The sequence below is a fragment of the Somniosus microcephalus genome, unplaced genomic scaffold, assembly GCF_052327205.1.
Source record: "Somniosus microcephalus isolate GS21.2 unplaced genomic scaffold, FLI_Smic_1.0 unresolved_chr8, whole genome shotgun sequence".
Lineage (NCBI taxonomy): Eukaryota > Metazoa > Chordata > Chondrichthyes > Squaliformes > Somniosidae > Somniosus > Somniosus microcephalus.
In genome coordinates, this window is record NW_028225186.1 from 40,144,151 (window position 1) to 40,157,771 (window position 13,621).

Below are 13,621 nucleotides of genomic sequence, written 5' to 3' on the forward strand. Positions count from 1 at the left end.
CGATCCCTGCGGTTCCCCACTTTTCACTGCCTGCCACCCGGAAAGAGACCCGTTTATTCCAACTCTTTGCTTCCTGTCTGCCAACCAGTTCTCTATCCAAGACAATACCTAACCCCCAATCCCACGTGCTTTAACTTTACACGCTACTCTCTTATGCGGGATATATTGAAAGCATTCTGAAAGTCCAAATACACCACATCCACTGGTTGTTCCTCATGTATTCTACCAGTTAAATCCTCAAAATATTCCAGTAGATTAGTCAAGCATGACTTACCTTTTGTAAATCCATGTTGACTTTGTCCGATCCTGTCCCTGTTTTCCAAGTGCTCTGCAATTACATTTTTTATAATGGACTCTAGCATTTTCCCCACTACCCATGTCAGGCTTACCAGTCTATAATTCCTCATATTTTCTCTGCCACCCTTTTTAAATAGTGGGGTTACTTTAGCTATCCTCAAATCTGTGGGAACTGTTCCAGTGTCGATAGAATTTTGGAAGATGACCAGCAATGCATCTATTATTTCTAGGGCCACTTCCTTAAGTACCCAATGATGTAGACTAATAGGCCCTGGAGAATAATCGGCCTTCAATCTGGTCAATTTCCCTAACGCCATTTCCCTGCAAATACAGATTTCATTCAATTTCTCCCTCTCATTAGAACCTATATTCCCCGATATCTCTGGGAGGTTATTTGTGTCCTCCCTTATGAAGACAGAAACTAAGTATGTATTTATTTGATTTTTCATTTCTTTGTTCCCCATTATAAATAACCCCGATTCTGACTGCAAGGGACCTATGCTTGACTTCACCAATCTTTTTCTCCTCATATAACTATAGAGGCGATAGGCCGAATGGTCTCCTTCTGTGCTGTAAGATTCCATGATTCTAAATCAAACTATTATAGAATGATACAACACAGAAGTGGCCATTTGGCCCAACCTGCCTATGTCGATTCTTTTGTAGAGTTATCCAATTAGTCACATTACCACGCTCTTTACCCATAGCCCTGTAAAAAATACTTCAATTATTTATACATTTCCCTTGTGAAAGTTACTATTGAATCTGCTTCCACCGCCCTTTCATTTAGTGCTTCCAGATCACAATTACTCTCAACTCGCTGCATGAATTTTTCTTTCCTCATGTCTTTTCTGGTTCATTTGCCAATCACTTTAAATCTCTGGTGTCATCCATTTACCGACACTTCTGCAACTGGAAACAATTTCTCATTTTTTATCCATCAAAGTCTTTCATGACTTTGCATACCGCTATCAAATCTGCTCTTAATCTTTGCTACTCCAAGGCAAATAACGGGGGAAGCACGGTGGCATAGTGGTTAGCACCGTTGCCTTACAGTGCCAGGGACCCGGGTGCAAATCCGGCCTCGGGCGACTGTCTGTGTGGAGTTTGCACATTCTCCCCGTGTTTGCGTGGGTTTTCTCCAGGTGCTCCAGTTTCCTCCCACAGTCCAAAGATGTGCTGGTTAGGTTGATTGGCTATGATAAATTGACCCTTAGTGTTAGGGGGATTAGATACGTAGGGATAGGGTGGGATATGTGTTGGTGTAGGGGTTACGGGGATCTGGTGGGATATGTGTCGGTGCAGGCTCGATGGGCCGAAATGGCCTCTATCTGCACTGTGGGATTTCTGTGAATAATCAAGATTCTCCATTTTTTCCACATAAATGATATCCCTCATCCTTAGTGGAATTCTAGAAAATCTCTGCTGCACCCTCTCTGAGGCCTCGACATCCCTCCTAAAGTAAACTGCCCAGAATTGGAGAAATAATCAGCTGAGGCCAAGCCAGGGTTTTATACAGCACTCTATTTGTAAAAGCCAACATGTGGTCAAAATATGTATACTGTGCTTCAGCAAGTAAAAGACATTTGGAGTGAGATAACAGGAGAATCATTCTGCATCAGAAACATCCAATAATCTCAATCAGAGAAGGAACAGGTATACATGAATTGGATGATGAGATTAGTAATGAGGTCAGTATCTATATATATAAAAGGATCCGTGCGTCTGTCTGTCTGTCTGTCTGTCCGCTATACACTCAAAAGTTATAGAGCGTACCTGGACATATGTTATATCAAAAGAAAGCTTATGATTAGGGGAGTCTCATAGGTGTGGCTACTTTTTGGTCAGACAAAAATTGTTCGGACAGTATACAAAAAACTTTCAAAAATCCGCTCATTAGCAGTTGACCAATCCTACCGCTCATTAGCGTTGAGTGGCGTGACGGTTGACCAATCCTACAGTTCAGTGACCTGATGGTTGACCTATCAGTGCGTCATGGGGGGCGTTTCATTCCGTTTGAGGGCGGGACCTAATCCTGCAGCCTCCCGAATCAAAGCCGCCATTTTTTTCACTGCTTTTACTCAACAGAGAGCGGGGCAGCTGCGGCGGCCCGCCAGAGCAGGAGGTGAGTTGGGGTCACTCAGGCCGGGCCTGACAACCGCTCGGTCCAAGACACAGAGCGGGGGAGCGGCAGCGGACGGCCGTCAACCACGCGGCCCTGTAAACTGCACTATTACAAAAAAGCCTTGGCAAGGCCAGGCCCCCCCCAGCTAGTATCTATATATATAAAAGACCTCTTCTGTCTGTCTGTCTGTCCGTTCTCTATACACGCAAATGTTATAGAGCGTGTGTTACATCAAAAGAAAGCATACGATTCCGGAGCGGTCATAAGCGTATTAACGTTTTGGTGAGACAAAATTTGTGCCGACGGTATCCAAAAAACGTTCAAAATTCCGCTCATTATCCGATCATTTGCATTGAGTGACTATGATGTTGAAGAGCTGCTATGATGTCAGAGCAGTTTTTGTGCTGCCATATAGAAATCAATGCTTTCACTGTGCCCAGCCTACTCAGCTGGGGTGACTCAGGCCGGGCCTCTTCCTCTCTTCTCTATTTCTTCTCTCTCCATCTCTGTCTCTCCTCCAGTCTCTCCTTCCTCCAGTTTCTCTCTCTCTCTCCCCCCAATCGCTCTCTCGCTCCCCGTCTCTCTATATCTCTCTCTCTGTCTCCCAGTCTCTCTATCTCTCTCTCTCCCCAGTCTCTCTCTCCCTTCCCCTGTCTCTCTCTCTCTCTCTCTCTCCCCCATCTCTCTCCCCCAGTCTCTCTCTCTCCCCCAGTCTCTCTCTCTCTCTCTCTCTCTCCCCAGCCTCTCTCCTCTCTCTCCCCCAGTCTCTCTCTCGCTCTCCCCCCAGTCTCTCTCTCTCTCCCCCAGTCTCTCTCTCTCTCTCCCCAGACTCTCCCCAGTCTCTCCTCTCTCTCCCCCAGTCTCTCTACTCTCTCTCTCTCTCCCGTCTCTCTCTCTCTCCCCCAGTTTCTCTCTCTCTCTCCCAGTCTCTCTCTCTCTCCCCAGTCTCTCTTTCTCCCCATCAGTCTCTCTCTCTCTATCTCCCCATTCTCTCTCTCTCTCTCCCCGTCTATCTCTCTCCACCCTCAATCGCACTCTCTCTCCCCCAGTTTCTCTCTCTCTCTCCCAGTCTCTCTCTCTTCCCCCAGCCTCTAGCTCTCCCCCCCCGTCTCTCTCTCTCCCCCACAGTCTCTCTCTCTCCCCCCAGTCTCTCTCTCTCCCCCCTGTCTCTCTCTCTCCCCCCAGTCTCTCTCTCCCCCAGTCTCTCTCTCTCTCCTCCAGTCTCTCTCTCCCCCCCAGTCTCTCTCTCTCACCCCTCCAGTCTTTATTTCCCCCAATCTCTCTCGCTCCCCAGTCTCTCTCTCTCTCTCCCCAACTCTCTCCCTCTCCCCCCAGTCTCTCTCTCTCTCTCTCTCTCCCCACTCTCTCCCTCTCCCTCCACTCTTTCCCTCTCCCCCCAAGTCTCCCTCTCTCCCCATCTCTCTCTCTCTCCCCTCAGTCTCTCTCTATTTCCCCCCGCCACCCCCCGGTCTCTCTCTCTCTCCCCCAGCCTCTCTCGCTCCCTCTCTCTATCTCCCCAGTCTCTCTCTCTCTCTCCAGTCTCTCTCTCCCTTCGCCCATCTCTCTCTCTCTCCCCCAGACTCTCTGTCTCTCCCCTTCAATCTCTCTCTCCCTCTGCCTCCCCATTCGCTCTCTCTCTTTCCCCAGTCTCTCTCCTCTCTCTCCCCCCAGTCTCTCTACTCTCTCTCTTTCTCTCCCCATCTCTCTCTCTCTCCCCCAGTCTCCCTCTCTCCACCTCAGTCGCTCTCTCTCTCCCCCCTCAGTCTCTCTCTCTCTATCTCCCCAGTCTCTCCCCTTCTCTCTCTCCCTGTCTCTCTCTCTCTCTCACCCCTCAGTCGCTCTCTCTCTCTCCCCCTCAGACTCTCTCTCTCTCTCTATCGCCTCATTCTCTCTCTCTCTCCCCAGTCTCTCTCCTCTCTCTCCCCCAGTCACTCTGCTCTCTCTCTCTCTCTCCCCGTCTCTCTCTCTCTCCCCCAGTCTCTCTCTGTCCCGCTCAGTCGCTCTCTCTCCCCCCTCAGACTCTCTTTCTCTCCCCCAGTCTCTCTCTCTCTCCCCCCCAGTCTCTCCCTCTCTATCTCTCCCCGTCTCTCTCTCTCTCTCTCCCCCAGTCTCTCTCTCTCCCTCTCTCCCCCCTGGTCTGTCTCTCTCTCTCTCTCCCAGTATCTCTCTCCCCAGTCTCTCTCCTCTCTCTCCCCCAGTCTCTCTACTCTCTCTCTCTCCCCGTCGCTCTCTACCCCAGTCTCTCTCTCTCCCCCTCTGTCGCTCTCTCTCTTCCCCTCAGTCTCTCTCTCTATCTCCCCAGTCTCTCTCTCTCTCTCTATCTTCCCGTCTCTCTCTCTCTCCCTCTCTCCCCCAGTCTCTCTACTCTTTCTCTCTCTCCGGTCTCTCTCTCTTTCCCCCCATTCTCTCTCTTTCCTTCCCACTCTGTCTCCGTCTGTCTCTCTCTCCTTCCCTCTCTCTCTCTCTCCTTCCCTCTCTCTCTCTGTCTCTCTCTCCTTCCCTCTCTCTGTCTCTCGCTCCTTCCCTCTCTCAATTCAATTCAAATGCTTTATTGGCATGAAAGTTTACATGGAACCATATTGCCAAACCTTACATAACAAAAAGTACAGTTTTCCAACATTCTGTAGGTGTCAAACAATTTTGACCTTCGTTGGGTACAGACAATATTAATTTAAACAGTCATTGTCCCTCGTTGGGTACATTCAGTATTAATTTTTAAACAGTCGTTGGGTACATTCGGTATTGATTTAAACATTCTTAATGTTTATATATGCTGTGGGTGTGCTCGTTAGTCCCTCACTGTTCCTCAGGTTGTGACATGTTGTTACATATTGGGCACCAAGGTATGGTCTGTCTCCTTCCCCCAGGGCTAATCTTAATTTTGACAGGTCATCCAATTCTTTGAAATCTGGGGTTGTTTGTCTGAGCTTGTCAAAATATACGTTTCTTGTTTTGTTGAATTTTTCGCATTTTAGGAGGAAGTGCATCTCTGTCTCAACCTCGCCAGCCAGACATTGATCACATATTCTATTCTCTCTAGGCTGCCAGGATTTCTTGTATCTTCCTTTTTCAATTGCCAGTTGGTGGTCGGTCAGTCTGTACCTGGTGAGGGTCTGTCTCTGTTTTGTGTCTCTGATGGTCGAGAGATAGTCTGCCAGTTTATATTCTCTTTTTAGGGCCCGGTAACATTCTAATCTGCTTTGGCTTTTGGTTATTTTGTTCCAATGTTCCAGGTAGGTTTCTTTGCATTCTTTAATGATTTGGTTCACTCGGATTGGTGTTTGGAAGGCAGTGTTGGTCTGGGACTGGTCAGGGTCCGGCTGAGTAGGAGTACTTAATTTCAGTAGCAGCTGACTCAGGGGACTCATTTCTGGGTTCAGCTCTTGGGTCTGGAGGGCTTTAAAATGAAGAGTGTCTGGGGAACTAGATTTGAGGTGATTTAGAAAGTTTAGTGCTCGTTTTTGGATGTTTATTATCAGTGGGTATCTGCCTAGTTCGGCTCTACATGCATTTGTTGGTGTTGTCCTTTGGGTGCGAAGAATGCTTCGGCAAAATTCTGCATGTAGGGCTTCTATTGTGTGTTTTTCCCATTTAGTGTAGCTATGGTGATTGAGCGGGCCCCATACTTCACTACCATACAGCGCAATCGGCAGGATTATGCTGTCAAATATTTTGAGCCAGATTTTGAATGGAATTTGGATGTTGTAGGACTTTCTTTTTATTGCATATAGGGCTCATCGGGCTTTTTCTTTTAGTGCATTCACTGCTATGCTGAAGCTCCCTGATGCTGTGATGGTTAGACCAAGGTAAGTGTAGCTCATAGACTGTCCTATGATGGCATCACTGAGAGTAAACTGGTATTTGTTTTCCTGACATCTGGGCCTTTTTTGAAAAATAATGATGTTGGTTTTCTTTAGATTTACTGTCAGGGCCCAATTTTGGCAGTATTTGTCGAGTAGGTCTAATTGTTGCTGTAATCCTTGTTCTGTGGGAGACAGCAGAACCAGGTCGTCTGCATAGAACAGGGATTTCACTTCCCCATCTGGGAGAAAGAGACCCGGTGACTCGCTTTGCTCCAGCATGTCTGCTAACTCATTTATGTATATGTTGAACAGGGTCGGGCTCAAATTGCAGCCCTGCCGGACGCCTCTTCTCTGGGTGAAGAAACCGGTGCGTTTGTCTCCAATTTTGACACCGCATTTATTTTTCAGATTCATCGATTTAATAAGGTCATAAACTTTGCCCCCTATTCCACACTGAAGAAGTTTGTAATAGAGCCCTTCGTGCCAGATAGAGTCAAAAGCTTTCTTGAAGTCAATGAAACAAGCGAATATTTCCCATTTTTTGTTTGGTCTATATGTTTTTCAATGAGAGTGTGAAGGGTATATATATGGTCGTTGGTGCGGTGTTTTGGAAGAAAGCCTATTTGATTTTTTCTAAGGATATTATGTTTGTTAAGAAAATCCAGCAATCTACTATTTAGAATACTGCAGAATAACTTCCCTTGACAACTGTTGACACAGATGCTATGGTAGTTATTTGGGTCTGATTTGTTTCCACTTTTATGTATGGGAGAGATGAGTCCTTGGCATCAGATATCAAGAAAACAGCCTGAACGTAATATGATGTTGAATAACTTGAGTACAGCACCCTGCATCTCCATATTGCTGAACTTGAGCATTTCATTTTTGATGTTGTCTGGACCACAGGCTTTCTTTAGGTGGAGAGATTTTGTTTTTGTGGCCAGTTCTTTCCAAGTGATTGGGGAGTCTAGAGGGTTTTGGTTGTCTTTAATTGTTGCTTCTAATGTGTGGAGTTTTTCTGTGACATGATGTTGACTTGGGTTTGTTTCGTTTGTTGGGATGTCTTTGTAGAGGTTTTCAAAATGTGTTCTCCAGATGTCGCCATCTTGGATTGGTAATGCTTGCAATTGTGTTGTACTCAGGTTATTCCACATATCCAAGAATTGATTTTGATTAATGGAGTTTTCAATTTCTTCGAGTCTTTTGTGGGTATAATTTTGTGTTTTGTTCCTAATGGTGTGTTTATATCTTTTGAGGGTCTCATTGTATCTAATACGTAGGTCTGGATGGATTGGTTGGCGATGCTTTTGGTTTGATATTTTTCTCAGGTCTTTTCTGGCATTTTTGCATTCGTGATCAAACCATTTCTCTTTTTTTAGTCTTTTGTAACGTTTCCTCTTCTGTTTCACAAGGTCGGCTTTTACAGCTGCCTCATGGAAGATCATATTTATATCATCTATGGCCATGTTTACACCATCTCTGGTGATCTCATATAGATTTTCTTTAAATTTTGATATTTTACTTGTGAGAACAGGTGAATTTAGTGCTGTGATGAATTTATCTGCACTGTCTGGGGCCCATTTGTATGTCTGGTTTATTTTATGGGGCTTACTGGGTTCCTTTTTTGAGTCTGTAGTTTGGGCAGAAAGTTTAATGTACACACTTATATTGGTTATGGTCTGAGAGGGGGGTTTGCTGCCTGACAGTGAATGCGTTGATATCACAGGGGTCCAGGTCAGTGATTGTATAATCCACCACACTAGACCCAAGAGTTGAGGAATATGTGAGTCTCCCTAAGGAGTCCCCTCTGAACCTACCGTTAACTATGTACAGGCCTAAGGCTCGGCAGAGTTGCACTACCTCCCTACCACTTTTATTTATTTCAGAGTCAAGGTTGTTCCGATTTGCGATGGCTGGTGTGACATATAAAGGGGTCTGGCCAAACACATGGTTGTTGCCCTGTGGGTCTATGAAGTCAGGTTCACATCCGGTCCTTGCATTTAGGTCCCCACATAGTAGCACCTTTCCTTGGGCCTGTTCTCTGTTCTTGGTCTACAGTCTGTGGTCCAGAGGGGGGTCTGGGGTCATGTACAATAGCACGGTTCTGTTGCTGGTTTTGTATAGGGGGTGGGGGACAGTGGTGGTCCTGTTTGGGTTAGGGCTCCCAATGGTAGTGGGGGTGGGAGGGGTGCGTCTTTTGAAAGTGTTTATGAGGTTTTTTGCGAAGATCCACATCCGCTGTTTGAGTAGATGTATTCCGTCATAGAGGTCCCTTGTGTTGATGTTTGGGTGATGGGCCAGGTGGAGGTTGGGGAGGGCAGTACATCTCGTGTCGATCTCCCTGTTGGTGTTGTGGATTACATAGGCTGGGGTGTCCTCTCTGGGCAGTAGAGTGGAGATCACAATCCGCGCCTCGGGGAATTCCATGCTGGCCTTCTCCGCCATCCTGCTCACTGCTCTAGCAGTGCCTTCCCATAGGGAGCGTAGGTCGTTTGTGCCTGTGTGGATCACAAGCCATTTTGGGCTTCCAAGGGATTCTCTGTTCAGGATCTTCATTGCATGGCCTGTGTTGCTGCACCATTTTTTCAGGACTTGCAGACCTGGGAACATCCTCTGGGGGTCCAAAAACTTCCCGTTGGAGTCGGTCAGCAGGACCGCCTGAGGGGCTGGCTTTTCAGACTGGGTAGCAGTAGTCTGGGCAGGACTCGACTGAGGGCTGGTTTTGGCTGAGTTTCTATGGTAGGCTGTGTGACAGGAGCGGGGTTTGGGACCTGCGGTCTGTTCCTGTTCTGGTTGCAAGGTAAAGAGGGTGTGACATCCTCGTGTGGGGGGGCATCCGACGGGTTCTGTGTCCCTGTGTGTGTTGTTTTTGTGTCAGCAGGTTGTTGGACCTTAAGAGGTTTGTGTTGCCTGCTGAGTTCATTTTCCTGCCTTTCTACGGCCTCCTTCATTTTGTTTAGCTGAGTACGGAGTTCTTTGATCTCATTTCTTTGCTCCTCCACGATCTTTCTCAACTCGTGGATGGCGGACTCGTTTTCCGTTTTCAGCTGCTTGAGTTCCTCCTTCAAATTCTTTGCCTGTGTTTCCCTGTATTCATTGAAATCGAGTTCTAGTTTGGACAGACTCTCTTTCAGCAGTTTGTTTGCGTTGAGAGGTGTGGGAGGGGTGGAGATGGTCAGGGAGGTGTGTGTTTCTGCTGGACTCTCTTCTTCTTCCTCCGCTTGGCTCTCTTCATCCTCTGTTTGGCTCTCTTTTGCCTCCTGTCCATTGGTCCTCTTTGTGTCTGCCTTAGTTTTCAACTGGGGGAATTCCTTTTCAAAGTCGTCCAAATTTTCTACATTCCCCTGAATCATGATCTTTCCTTTTTTGTTGTAGTAGCTTATAGTTAGTAGGGGGTCAGCTTTATCTAGATTTCCATCTTTACATATTTTCAGTCTGCCTCCCATGCAAAGACCTTCAGTGGAGACGTGTGCGTAGTTTTTTTGTAAAGCCTCCTTCCATGAGGGAGCGGAGTCGGTGTAGAATATGAGGTTGTTCTTCTTCCTAATCCCTTTGTGTGTGACATAGTCAACGTAGAGGACCTCTGGGTTATTTAGTCGTGTTATATCCTTGTGTTTATCCTTTGCCTTTATACTGTTGCATTTCTCAGGATATTTCACTTCCCTGCTTTGTGTCATTGTAGTTGTTTGTTTTTATTTTCGTTGCAAGATAAAAAAAAAATTCTCTTTTTTTTTGTGTCGTGTTCCACCTTATCCCACTTTAGGTCCAAAATTGAAAGTTTTTCAGGTGTTCATCTTAGATATAGCTGCTCTTAAAAGTTTCTCTCTCTCTCTCTCACAGTATTTGGGAGCCGGTGCCTTCGGCCTGCTCCCCTCTCGGGCTGAATCTGTCTCTGGGCCTCAGTCTCAGGCCTGGGCCCTCGGGTTTTCTCAGGTTTCAGGCTCCTGGCTCGGGTTGTCTCCCTCTGCCTACCATTTCTCTCGGGGTTTCTCTCAGTTTTTGGGCCTCGCTCTCCTGGTTTTTCACCCGAGTATATTTATTTATTTATTTATTTATTTTTCTCGCGGGTTTGTTGTGCTTTTTTCAGGGTTTTTTTTTTTTTTTTTTCGAACTAAACTTAAATAAAATTAAACTTAGTTAGAATTAAGTAAAACTTTGTTTCAGGACCCGGTATTTTCCTCTTCCGACTCTCTCACTCGCTCTCCGTGCCTCGGACTCACTCTCTCTCTGTGTCCCAGACTCGCCCACTCTCCGTGCCCCGGACTTGTTCGCTCTCCGCGCCCTGGACGGATTTCCTCGCGCCATCGCGTCGGTCTCAGGCCCCCGGTTTTTCTGACTCACCAGGCTGCTTTCCTCCGATCCCGCGGTCTCTGGGCTACTGTCCTGGCTCGGGCCGCTCCTCCCGGTCTGGGTCTGGGAGCTGCTGTTTCCCGGTGTCTCCGGGCTGCTCCCCCTCTCCGACCCCGCGGTCTCTGGGCCTCGGTTCCTGGGTTCACCCTCCCCAGGCCTCGTACTCACTGTCCTGGCTCGGGCCTCTCCTCCCGGTCTGGGTCTGGGAGCCACTGTTTCCCGGTGTCTCCGGGCTGCTCCCCCTCTCTGACCCCACGGTCTCTGGGCCTCGGTTTTGGCCCGGCTCCTCGGGCCTTTACCGGGCTTCAGGCTCCATGCTGCGGCTGCTGCTCGGGCTCTGCTTTGGTGCCTCGCTATTCCGGTTTTTCCCTGGGTTTATTTTACTCTATCTCGCTGTCTTTTCTTTTTTTTTCTTTCTTTCCGGGTCTTTTTTTTCTCTTTGGCGCTCTTTTTGGCGGTCTTTTTCTTTGGTGTTTTGGTACTTAAACTAAACTAAACTTAAACTTAAACTTAAACTAAACTAAACTAAACTGAGCTAACTTTGACTAAAGTTAAATTTAACTTTTAGAACTTGAAGTGTAGCTTTTTCGACACTTAAATGACAAAAAACCCTAAAAAATTCAGCAGCCCATCTTCAGCGTGTCTGCTCTCTCCAGGCCCCTCCTCTCTCTCCTTCCCTCTCTCTCTCTCCTTCCCTCTCTCTCTCTGTCTCTCTCTCCTTCCCTCTCCAAATGGGGTGATACCGAATTTCTAGCCCTCTCCCTCTCTCCCCCCCAATCTCTCTCTCTCCCTGTCTCTTTATCTCTTTCTCTGTCTCCCAGTCTCGCTCTCTCTGTCTCCCAGTCTCTCTATCTCATCCCCCAGTCTCTCTCTCTCTCTCTCTCTCTCCCCCAATTTCTCTCTCTCTCTCCCTGTCTCTCTCTCGCCCCTCAGTCTCGCGCACTCTCTCTCTCTCCCAGTCTCTCTCTCTCCCCCAGTCTCCCAGTCTCTCTCTCTCCTCCAGGCTCTCCCTCCTCCAGTCTCTCTCTCACAGTCTCTCTCTCTCTCCATCTCTCTCTCTCCTCCAGTCTCTCCCTCCTTCATTCTGTCTCTCTCTCCCCCGATCTCTCTCTCTCTCTCTCTCTCTCTCTCTCTCTCTCTCAATCTCCCCAGTCTCTCTCTCTCCCCAGTCTCTCTCTCCCTTCCCCCGTCTCTCTCTCTCTCTCTCCCCCAGTCTCTCTCACTCTCTCTCCCCATCTCTCTCCCCCAGTCTCTCTCTCTCTCCCCCTCAGTCTCTCTCTCTCTCTCTCTATCTCCCCATTCTCTCTCTCGCTCTCTCTCTCCCTAGTCTCCCTCCTCTCTCTCCCCCCAGTCTTTCTACTCTCTCTCCCCCGTCTCTCTCTCTCTCTCCCCCCCCAGTCTCTCTCTCTCCCCCTCAGAGTTGGGGGCTCTCGGGCCGGGCCTCACAACCGCTCAGCCCGAGACACAGAGAGGGGGAGTGGCAGCGGCCGGCCGTAAACCACGCGGCCCTGTAAACAGCTGTTTTACAAAGAAGCCTTGGCAACGCCGGGCTCCCCCAGCTAGTCTATATATATAAAAGGATCCGTCCAACTGTCTGCGAGTCTCTCTGTCTGCATGTATGTCCATCCGCCATACACTCAAAAGTTGTAGAGCGTACCTACACATATGTTATAGCAAAAGAAAGCTTATGATTAGGGGAGTGTCATAGGCGTATTTACTTTTTGGTCAGACAAAAACTGTGCTGACAGTATACATAAAACTTTCAAAAATCCGCTCATTTGCGGTTGGCCAATCATACAGGGGAAATCTGCTCATTAGCATTGAGTGACGTGAAGGTTGACCAATCCTTAAGGGGGAGCGCGTGCCTCACGGGGGGCGTTTCATGGCGTGTGTGGGCAGGGCCTAATCCTTCAAACGCAGTTAGTGCCTTACAAAATGGCGGCCACGGGAAAACGATCTCCTTCCCTCACTCTCTCTCTCTCCTTTTCCCTCTCCTCTTCCCTCTCTCTCTCTCTCCTTCATGCTCTCTCTCTCTCTCTCCTTCCCCCTCTCTCTCTTGCCATGTGTGCGGGATCGGAAAACCGCGGCTTTCCAACGAGCCGTCCCTGACCGCAATCGGACATGGGAGCCCGCAGCGAAAGGCGTTCATCTGTCCCTCAGCCAAGCAGGTCCAAAAGGCCCGCCGCATTATCCATGAGGAACCCCGGGCTCGCTTCAGAACGATGGGCACTCAGCCTCCCGTTGTTGGACTGACTCCGTTCTGGTACTGAGGTGAGCCAGGCAGGGCCTGATGCACTAGGGAGGGAGAGGAGAGGGAGGGAGACAGAGGAAAGGTGGGAGAGACAGGTGAAGGGAGAGAGAGAGGGGGAGGGAGATGAAAGGGGGAGGGAGGTAGAGGAGAGGGGGAGGGAGGGAGAGGAGAGGGAGAGGGGGATGGAGAGGGGGAGGGAGGGAGAGCAGAGGGGGAGGGAGTGGAGAGGGGGAGTGATGGGAGAGGAGAGCGACCAGCCCACCAGTCTCACAACCAGTTTTACAAAAAAGCCTGGGCAACGCCGGGCACCCCAGCTAGTTTAAAATAAAAAGGAACATATATTAAATAAACTAATCAAAATCAAAGAGGATAAAACCCCTGGTCCGGATGGTTTGCATCCACACATATTAAAAAGAACCGAGGGAAGAGATACCAGAGGCATTACTGCACATATTTAATAATTCGTTAGATGAAAGCGTTGTGCCAGAGGACTGCCAGATAGCTAACGTAATACTTATATTTAAGAATGGTTATCGCAGATGTCAAGGCAATTATAGACCTTTTTGCCAAATATCGGTGGTAGGAAAAGTAATGGAATCCCAATTAAAGGAGGAAATAGAACAACATCTCGAAAACAAAAATATAGTAACGAATAGTCAGCATGGATTTCAAAAGGTAAAGTCTTGTTGGTGGTAATGCATCAGATGTAATTCATCTAGATTTTCAATAGGCCTTCGATAAGGTTCCCCATAATAGACTGATGAACAAATCAGAGAATGCGGAGTCAGGGGACTA